The sequence below is a fragment of the Otolemur garnettii genome, unplaced genomic scaffold (assembly GCF_000181295.1).
Source record: "Otolemur garnettii isolate 467f Iridium unplaced genomic scaffold, OtoGar3 scaffold00007, whole genome shotgun sequence".
NCBI classification, from domain to species: Eukaryota; Metazoa; Chordata; class Mammalia; order Primates; family Galagidae; genus Otolemur; species Otolemur garnettii.
Window position 1 is genome coordinate 41729110 of NW_003852402.1, and position 8156 is coordinate 41737265.

The window sequence follows — 8156 nt, forward strand, 5'->3', positions numbered from 1 at the left end:
CGAGTAGCTGGGGCTACAGGCACCCGCCACAATGCCTGGCTATTTTTTTGTTGCAGTTTGGCCGGGGCCAGGTTTGAACCCACCACCCTTGGTGTATAGGGCTGGCACCATATCCACTGAACCACAGGTGCTACCCCGACACACTTCCTGATCCTTTTCTAAGATGTTCTATACATAGTAGTGGTTCAATAGTTGTGACCCCTTTGTAACAATGAACATACATCATGGCATTAGGAAGGTTGAAAACCACTGATATGTAATCTTATCTTTATGTCTAATTAATAGCAAAGCATTAGAATAAGAGCCTTAGTGGTGGGCTTAGTGTGGCTCTACTGAAGACTGAGCCAGAGGGCAGAGAAACGCAACATAGTGAGCAGTGGAGACCCCAGAGGAGGTCTAGCACCTGTGTGGCATGAACTTTTTGGAAAACTGGTCAGAACCAGTAGACAAAGAGCCTCATTTTGAAATGGTAGCTGTTTGTACCATCTGGACTTAATCACAAAACTCAGTTGATATTCCAAGCCTCCTATGGCTGGAAGACCATTTGTAGTTTTTGTCTCACACTCCGTTTCAAGGAGTCCAGCCCCTCTGTGGGATCAGATTTCTCTGCTCTGAACTGGGATGATTCTTGCCCATCCTGAAGCTTAACTTGACTTAGTCTCCTGCTTACTTAGGTGAGGAGACCCAGCGCAGATAGAAGGAGTCCTGGTCCCAGGGGCTCACTGGTTACACCTCTGTAATGACTTTCATTGACTTACGGTGTAGCTCTCAGTCCCTTCTCTTTTGTAGGCCTCAGTTTCCTTATTTGTAAAATAAGGGTCTAAGGAAAAATCATCTCTAAGTTCCCATAGCTTTCACGGTCTATGAAAACCTCTCTGCCTAAAACCTTCAAAGTGCAAATGAAACTCACAGATGAAGATGGATGACCAGAGGAGTGGGATGAATTATAGAATTAGAGACTTGAGGCCCCAGTAAGCCTGCTCTTTTGGAGCATGTTTTCTTTTTACAGCTGTGGAGAGAGGAATCAGCACACAAGCTATAACTTCATATGACTAATGGTAACCATGGCAACCACTAAATATTCCTTCCAGACCTTGCATCTGCACAGCTCACTGAAGCAGAGGAAATAAACGTTGCTGTTTTGAAAAATGATAAAGATAATCTGAATCAGCTACAGGCTGGGAAGGAAGGGAGCGATCACACGCCTGAAGGTCACAGTATTTCATTTCATTACCTCCTCAGGGCTTGTTTAACCTCAGGAGGCATTTGGTACCCAGTGAGTGGCTAGGTCACGGGCCTGAGGGGGTTAGCATTAGGTGACTGAAACACTGGACTAATTTATAAAGATTGCTTCTGGGTTCTGACAATGTTTGCCAGGTTTGTGTGATGACCCCTAGGTTCAAATTCTGAAAGTGAACATCAGAACACCAGAAGGAATCCGGTAGGCACCCACGAGTTCTTGGTGTCAGGTTATATTATTAGTTTAAGGGAAGAGTGGCCAGAAGAGTGGCCGAGGTTGGGCAGGGGTCTGAGAAACAGAGAAACCAAGTAGAGACTAAGAGTGAGGAGGTTTGTGTGCCTGAGAAAGCAGGGGATGGACGGACATGGTGAGGCAGACTGGGTCTCAGAGATCACGCTGGAAGAGCAGGGGCATTTGGCAAGGGAGCTGGACCATGTGAGCCTGCAAAGTGGACAAAGAGAATGGACAAGAGGCAGATGGGTAAGTCATGGTAAGTCATAAGGCAACACCCAGGAGCACCAAAACTGCTGGGACAGCCAAGGGAAGCAAACTGGTCCCAAGTGGCTGCAGTCTGTGGGGACCTAGAGAGGGTGTGGCCTGTCTGAAGATGGCAGACTGCTGTTGCCCTGGGAGATTGCACATCCTGCACTCTCACTGGTCAAGAGAAGCAGGAAATCTGATTTTTTTTTAATGTAAAATTCCTTAATTGTGTGATGCTAACATGGGTGCCATTTTGTACCTCTGAAATCATAGTCACTTTTTGAGAATGAAAATGGAAAATGCCACAGTAATGTAGATGTCATTCTTTACAGCGACCTGAACAATGACCATGAGACTCAAAACACCGCCAAATTCAATCAAGTTGACCTGGATCTGGGGCCTCAGGGAGGCTCCAGTGTCTGTGATGATCTCTGAAGGAGCTTTCCCTGAAGGAAGTGCACTATGCTTGGTTTGGAGAAAGCAGATATCAACAGCAGGAAGCTAACCCGTATGGCAGTGGTAAAAGCGGGATCCAAAGTGACACACTCGCAGTCTGTCTTCAGCACCACAGGCGTGGCACCCTTCCCAGGGGCTCCTTCTGTCTAAAGTCATTTCCCACAGCTCTCCACCTCCAAGATTTTAATCCTGAATTGCAATTGACATTAGCACCAAGAACCCAGCTGAGCAGATCCGATGCTTCGGCCCAGTCTGGGGTCTGCAGAGCAGCCATAAACACCAGAGTAGAGTGGGGAGTCTGGGCACAGAGGTACGGCCACTGCCCTACCTGCTGTTACCCACAGGGACCTGCTGTTACCCCACAAGGGACTAGTCTGGATATTGACTGACTAAACTTAGTGCCTGGGCCTCAATACCAAGCTGTGCATCACTTTACCCTTTTGAAAAGCAAAATTACTTTTTAGATTACACATTAAAGAGAAACCTGAAAAACTGAGAAAATAAGAATAACTTGTAATCATTAGGTGAAGTAGAGATGCAGAGACATTTCACAAAGATACACCAGGCAATAAAATGCTGTCTTGTGGGAAATTACTTTCATGTAAAGGGAGCCTGGAAGGACGCTACCAGGCAAGTTGTTACAGAAGTCACAGAGCAGAAAGGCTCATAGTTTGAATGAACATGCAGGAATCATGTTGTTCATTGAATCAATTTAAAGCAGACAGAAGCAAGAGGAAAGAGGAACACAACCCACTTAGGGCAGAGTGTGGGAGACCATGTGGCCTGAATCCTGTGTTACAAAAGGTGCACATGTCCTGTCTCCCTGCCACACCAACCTTCCCTCCTGGTGACATGGCTCTGAGGGCCAGAGTTAAGGGTGGAGCAAGAGGTTCGGCAGTTGCAAGGTGGTTGGAGCTGGGGCATGTGTCCTCTGGGGCAGGGGTGGGGCAGTGCTGGTGATACATGGGCAGGTTCACCTGGGTGATTGATGAGGACTTGTGTATTTATTTGCAGTTTCTGCAGAGAGAACATGGGGCACCAAATGGGACTGAAATGGGTGTCACAAGTGTGTGCTGGATTCGGGAATGACATAGCCCTCAGTCTAGAAGTGACATGATTTGAGCCTTATTCTTAAGGATTTCTTGTGTACCTTTGAGTCATGGACACTGGTGAGGGGGACACACAATCTGCCCAGGACTGGGGTACCCTAACTCTTTACTGGGAAAGCAGGAAGTGGCAGCCAGATACAGAGTCACAGCCCCTTTGTGTGAAGGGAGTTTGGGGCTTCCCCGCGAAACCTGGAATGGGTCCGTATAAAAAATCAGCCGGTGTTGGAAGGGGTCTAGTATGAGTCCCCCACTTAAGAACTATTTGCATGGGGGAACCAGCACTATTTGTATGGGCCTTTAGGCCTATAAACGTCCCTAAACTGCAAAGAGGAGGGTCAATGTGTGGTGTAAGATGAGCTGATGATAGAAGTCAAGGGGCCCGAACATTTAAAAGGCACATGGAGAAAGGCAAACACACACAGAAGGGGGAGGAAGCATGACCAGTCAGGGAGCTTAAAGAGCCAAGAGAAGAAGCCAGGCCCTCCCATGAATCCCTGCTAAGCTCCAAGGACCAGCAGTGAGACCCCAAGGAAGTCTAGAAGGAGGGGCAGGGCCCAGGCTGGGGTAGCTCTGGCCGTTCAGAATGGAGGGGAAGGCGGAGAGATGACTCTTCACTGCGCTCTGGAGACAGTGGTGGTGCTGTCAGGGAGCCACAGTCCATGGTGGGTTCCCCACTGAAGCTCACGTCACTCCAGACGGGGCTTTGTAACACCCCGCTACCTGCCACCTTCTTTCTTTTTGAAGTTCTAAGGGGTCTGCCTATGAGCACATTTGTTTTCAGATGTCTAATTCTGACTCAGAAAATTGCTGGTTTCAACTCTTTTGCCAGATGGCTGAGGAAAGAGCAATTGACTGTTAGCGCTAAATGCCTGTGTCGGAGCCCACAGCAGCCGATTTCAATTAACATAAAAAGCAGAGCAGATCTCCTACCCTGCAAATGTACCAGGATGGGAGAGCGAAACCTCGGCGGAGCTGGAAAAGGCAAACGTGCTGCTTCCTTTCTCCTCTCAGATGCTGGCCGTGCGGGGCTTGCTGGGGTCTGCATGTGAATGAGAGGGGAATATAAATCAGTTCCGGTAAGACTCTGCTCCCCAGAACACCACCTGTGCCCTGGGTTCTTTTCTGCTTAGCTGGCAGGGAGTGGTCCCCCAAGTGGCAGAAATCTTTTGTCGATTTGTTTGGGTGGACGGAGAGCACCACGGTGGTTTCTAACACCATTTCCTGTCTTCTCAAACGAGAACGTTTCATGGCAATGAGCAGAGCTTATCTTTAAGTGGGTGAGACAGAAGAAGAACTCTTGATATTTTAGCTTTGCTTTTTGAAATTGATTCTTTGATATGTATTATACTGTAAGAGGTCAAAATAAAAACGAAATTTGAGCTATGTCATGCCCACTGCCCTCTCCCTGTTCCTTTTTGCCCGTAGTAAGCATTTCAACTAGTCTCTCCTACTCTCTGGTGTTTCTTAACGCATGTATTAGCACCTGCATATATTCTTATTTCCTCTTTTTTAGTCCAGAAAATGGCATATTACATACACTAATTTGCACCATGAGTTTTGTTACTGAACAATGCACTTTGGAGCTCTTTCTATATTAATACAAGAGAGTTTCCACATTCCCTTTTGCTTCTGCATCATATTCCATTATATTCCACTAAATCCCAATATATTCCATCATATACCACTGTTCATTTCATCAGACCCCGCTGTTTTCAGGCAGTTAGGGCATTCCAGTTTTTTGCTGTAACAAACAGTTGTCCAGGGTACGTCTCTATACACACACACTATATATGTACATAGAGTCTACATAGATCTAGCCTATGGTTTAGTCTTGCAGACGTATCACGGCTGTATATATACACACTCACTATGTAGATTCCCAGAGGTAGCACAGTGCTTCAGATGCATCTGTAATCTTTGTAGATGTCAGCAACCTCAAACTCCCGGGCTCCAGCGATTTTCCACTATACAATGGTCAGCCTTCACAGAAACCCTTTGGTCGACCGTTTTATATTCTCTCTGGTACACGGAAGAGTGTCTATTTCTCTGTAGCTTTAGTAAATGAGCGCTGTCAAACTTGTATTTGCTTGGGTTTTTTGTTTTTGTTAATCTGATAGGTAAGCTCAGGATAGTTTTTTTTTTTTTTAATTCTGTTTCTCTCTTTCAAATACTTTTAAAGTTACTTAGTTTCTGACACTTGTCTGGCCTGATGAATATCCTTGCTGATAAGGTGACTTTAGTCTGTGGTATGCATGTTAGACATGCTTGAGTGAGAGGGAGAGAGAGCTGTTCGGATTGCCGGCGGGGGAAAGAGCCAGTGGCAGAGGAAGCGGCAGTGGCAGGTGGACAGTAGGCCAGGTGGCTGGAGCTAGTGGATCCTGGACACAGGGCAGTCTTTAAGGCCCAGTGATGGTATTTGTCTGGAGTGGAAATGTTGCTTTTTGACAGATGAGAGAAATCCCCTTCATGCTGGATTCGCGTGACAGAGGCATCTTGCAGCGACGGCTGGTTTTTATCCCTGAAGTTTGGGAACTCCTTTCCTCCCTCGCCCGCTGACCTGGGTGCCCCACAGTTGCCCTGCCCCAAGGGCGTACTCGCTCAGGATAGTTTTAATTGGTATTTTCTCTTATTCTTTATTGAGACAACAGCCTATTTTTATTTTTATTTTTATTTAGCTTCATGCTCTCAGAACAGGAGCATGAACCGAGGATGGCTGGTGGCATCCTTTCCAGGTGCTCCACACTTGGGCTCTAAGGATTTTATAAGATTCTAGGTCCTGGCTGGGTGTGGTGGCTCATGCCTGGAATCCCTGCACTTTGGGAGACAGGCAGAAGTGGGAGGAAATGTAGAGCCGAGGAGTTCTACCCCAGCCTGAACAAGAGTGAGACCCTGTCTCTACTTAAAATAGAAAAATCAGTCGGGCATTGTGTTGGGCACCTGTAGTCCCAGCTACACAGGAGGCTATGCAGGAGAATTGCTTGAGTCCAGGAGTTTGAGGTTGCTGTGAGCTATGATGCCACAGCACTCTAGCCAGGGTGACAGAGCAAGACACTGTGTCAAAAAAAAAAAAAAAAAAAAGAAGATTCTAGGTCCTCTCCCATTTTCTCATGTATTACTACTACTACTCATGTATTACTACTCTGTGCTTCCCTATACAGTTAGTAGTTGTGATAATAACACATTCACTGAGTGTTTACTATATCCTCAGTACTCTATATTAATTCACTTAGTCTTCAAAGACATTTTATGAGGGAGAGATGTGATACTCTATATTCAGATGAGGAAACAGAGGCACAGAGATGTCAGTGACTTGCCTAAGGTCACCCAGGTGGAACCTAGGCTGTCTGACCTGGGATGAACAATCACCTTTCTTGAGAGGAGGGGATCTATCCTGGTCTTGGCCCTAAGAATTCTATTTCTCCAGAGACCTCTCAGTGTGGTCAAACTGGAACAGCTGGTCATCCGCGTCTGGCCCTAGAGTCCTTACATACCACGATTACACTCCTCTTAAGGGCAAAGGGCACGTATATGCAGAGGACTGGAGGATGGGGCATTGCTGTGGCATCATGCGTGAGTCTTTTAATTTGCAGATTCCTATTTTTATTCAATTAGTCTGAAATCAAGGGGAGCAGGAAAAAAGAGAGTGGGGTCATTCCCTCAATCACGCAGCAGCAGAAATGGCCACAAGATGAGAATGGCTAACACAGCTGCTGGCATGAGAAACCCATGCGGAGGTCTAGTGAAAAGACACCCAATAATTATATTGTCTTGTCATTATGGTAAGTGAACAATTTGCATGCGTTAACTCAATTACTCCTTGGAGTAGTCCTGTGAGATAGGCACTGATATCAAATCCAGTGGGCCCATGATAATCACACAAGCCATCAAAAGCAGAAAGCTTTCTCTGGCTGGTGGCAAATAGGGCTAAGTAGGAGTAACTTCTGAGCTCAAGTGATCCACCTGCCTCGGCCTCCCAGAGTGCTAGGATTACAGGTGTGAGCCACCAAGTCTGGCCAACCACTTGGATTTCAGAACTTCAGAATTGTCAGATAACATAAAAAAAATGGGTGTTGTTTTAAATCACTAAACTTGGGGCGTTTGTCATATTATAGCAGACAACTGATAAGACTCTCCATCCAGATTTCTTAGCAGGCTGACTTTCCAGCTTGGGGCCTCTGTGCCGAGTGCTAGACTGAGGAAGTGGGGTCTTCCTAACCCTAACCCTAACCCTAACCCTCTCATCCTCCTTGATTAAGTCCAAAGAAACTTTCTCTTTGACCTTAAGGCACTTTTATTTCTATTCTGATGGCTCCTGTTTGGCCTGATTTCTCCCATGCAGATATAAGAATTAGAACCTAGCATGACCTGGGCTCACGTAAGGGCAATCACATGTATATTCCAATGGAATGTCTGTATTGCCTTTGGTTGTTTATTATTTGTCCCTAATATTGGGTCATAAAGCCAGTAAGCATAGCTTTAGCTTTACCAAAGCTTGGTCATTGCTAAAGCTTCAGTATATATACATCCCAGGGCCTCATATATAGTTAGTACATAACTAACCAGAAATAAATAGAAATGAAATAACACATCACCAGCATGCGAGCAAGGTAACTCTGTAAGAGGGTATACTTTTTTGGTATATGGATTATATCAGAGACATTTAGTTACTTTTCTTAAAAAAGCCCCTCATAATCAGAAACATTGTTATCAAGAAAAAACAATGGGTGAAATGTACAAGAATAAATATAAGCCCTAAGTCTGTAGTAAGCAAAGTATTTGTGGTGTTTTCATCAATGACTATTTTCTTTTTTTTTTTTTTTTTGTTGTTCTAAAATGGCCTTAATCTTTTTTTTTTTTTTTTTTTTTCTTTT